The sequence below is a fragment of the Galeopterus variegatus genome, unplaced genomic scaffold (assembly GCF_000696425.1).
Source record: "Galeopterus variegatus unplaced genomic scaffold, G_variegatus-3.0.2 Scaffold10076, whole genome shotgun sequence".
Classification (NCBI taxonomy): Eukaryota; Metazoa; Chordata; class Mammalia; order Dermoptera; family Cynocephalidae; genus Galeopterus; species Galeopterus variegatus.
In genome coordinates, this window is record NW_007736187.1 from 33,438 (window position 1) to 36,156 (window position 2,719).

Genomic DNA, 2,719 nt, shown 5'->3' on the forward strand with positions numbered 1-2,719 from the left:
GCGGCCCCGCTGCTGTCCAGCCGACTGGCCTGCTTTCCCACCATTGGGCCCGGCCTTGCCGCTCTCCGGATTCCTGGGGGCGGGGAGGGCCTCAGCGCCGGCGCGGGTTGGGGGTCGGAGCCCGGGGCGCGGGAGGGTCTGCGGAGGGCGGGTCCGCGGAGGGCAGCCCGCGCGTGCCAGGTTTGCCCTTCGCTGCCTAATTTTCCTCAACGCGCGGGCTCTGAAATTGGTACGTGCTCGGAAGGCTTTGGGTCAGGGTCTGCTGGCACGTAGTACAGTCCTTACGGGGAGACTGGGTGCGAAAACTCTTTAAAACGCTTTCTCGCGGTAAAAAACCTTTACACTCTACCAATTGGTGTTGAAGTGTCTGCATTTGAGCTGCGCGGCGATTTTGTTGTGGCCGTGGGCGGTTTGGAGTTTACACTTGATTCTCTTTCCTTATGAGGAAAAGGCAGTGGCTAGGATGACTTTAAAGAAAAAAATAGTAGAAGCATTAACTGAAATCCAAAAGTGTTTTTTTAAGGCCTGCAGAGTTGACACAATACAGAAGGTATTTTTGCTGCTGCTCCTGAACCTCTGACATCACCCAGTGAAATAGGAAACATTTCAGGGATGGGACAACTTGTATTTGTCCCTTTCGCTCTACCTTCCATTTGCTTCAGTGTTTAAATTTCTTTAAGAAAGGTGAATGGCAGGATGAGTTAGAATCCTTAGGTGTGTCATATGCTGGTACTTAAAATGTGGCAAATCTGATTGAACTACTTGCACGGTATGCTGCAGTTTTTGATGTCCAGACTAAAGTGAATTCTCCTTAGGCAAACAGTAATTTTGGTTAAAACCAATATTCTTGTTTTTAATTACTGTTTTTTGTTTATTTTCAGGCTTCTGGAGTTACAGTGAATGATGAAGTCATCAAAGTTTTTAATGATATGAAAGTAAGGAAATCTTCTACACAAGAGGAGATCAAAAAAAGAAAGAAAGCAGTTCTTTTCTGTTTAAGCGATGACAAAAGACAAATAATTGTAGAGGAAGCAAAGCAGATCTTGGTGGGTGACATTGGTGATACTGTAGAGGACCCCTACACATCTTTTGTGAAGTTGCTATCTCTGAATGATTGCCGATATGCTTTGTACGATGCCACATACGAAACAAAAGAGTCTAAGAAAGAAGACCTAGTATTTATACTCTGGGCTCCTGAAAGTGCACCTTTAAAAAGCAAGATGATTTATGCTAGTTCTAAAGATGCCATTAAAAAGAAGTTTACAGGTATTAAACATGAGTGGCAAGTAAATGGCTTGGATGACATTAAGGACCGTTCGACACTTGGAGAGAAATTGGGAGGCAATGTAGTAGTTTCACTTGAAGGAAAACCATTATAAAATGACAGTCAAGTGCCATCTGGATCTTAAGGATCTTCCATTACTCCATTGGAATAGTATTAGGTTTTGTTGTTTTTTTCCCTTCTCACTGGGCCCTTCCAACACAATGAATGAAAGATATCATTCATTTCAGCAGCCTATCAGTGATTGCCATTAGACTGTTGAATACTGTTATTTTTATGTAGAACCCAAGGAATGCCTTCCCATCATATTTTAGCCAAAACAACTGGTTATATGCCTCCCTTGCAGCAAGCACTACAATGAATGTGATTGTCAATGTGAATAGCTTAGAATACTGCAAAGGGTAAGCCCATTGAATGCCTGGAAAGTATTATCCACTGGTCAGATGGTCAACTTTTTTCAGTATTATTTATAGTTGCACTTGATTACAGTTCTGTGAGGCTCGAGCATTTATACACCTCACCTGCCTTGGCAAGCCTATTTTTGTGACATGGCAGCACGGATATAACACTATGCATTAAAAGCACTTTTTGTAATGAGTTTAATCCCCCCAAAAGAATGCCAATTGTTTTGTTAACTGTGTCATCAATTTATCCTAGTACCTCAGTGTTCATTCCTCTTACTTGCATATCTTCTTAAAAGAAATAGCTATTATTGATGCCTTTTTGTATCCCATTGAGTGTACACTACTGAGTAAGTGTAGGAGTTTTATGTTTACCATGTCAGTCTTGCAACACTAAAGATATTTTGAATATCAGTCATCGTATAACTTCGTATAATGTATGCTATACGAAGTTATGACGCTAGAAAAAGACCCTGAGATGACGATTTAATGTGAGTAGATGATTGGGGAGCTGGTGCCCCCAGAAAACACTGGGCAGGGAGTGAGGAAGGAGGCATCCATCAAAGTCCCTGTCAGTGAGCCAGGTTCCACCGAGGGCAGCTGGAGCTCAGTGTCCAGGGGAGCTCCAGGAGTCAGCGTAGAATACACACCCACCCACAGAGCCCGGGAGCTGGGGCACTGATACACCAGCTTCAGCAGTCATTGGCTGAGGCTGCTGGGGGTGGAGCTTCATTCTCTAGCATCTCAAGGTGCAGGTGCACACTCCAGGCACTGGATAGAGCCTTCAGGTAGTGAGAAGTCAGCCTGTTAGACACCCCATCAAAGGCCAGGGGACCATAGGTGGGGCACCAGCAGCATCTACTGTGCCCCCCACAGTATATCCCTGAACTTAAAGTTGAAAAAGAATGTGGGATAAGTGTTGAATTCAGGAAGCAGTTTAAAAAAAATCAAAGAATGACATTTTCGGAGATAGATCACCCATGTAGGTCAGAATTCTGGCAAGGGATTTATGATGGCTGGAGTGTTTGGAAAATGC

General features: G+C 44.0%; 1 pseudogene; it reads left to right on the forward strand.

The window, feature by feature from the left end:
• Nucleotides 1-886: 886 nt before the first annotated feature.
• Nucleotides 887-1,446, forward strand: LOC103609778 (annotated as a pseudogene).
• The last annotated feature ends 1,273 nt before the right edge of the window (nucleotides 1,447-2,719 follow it).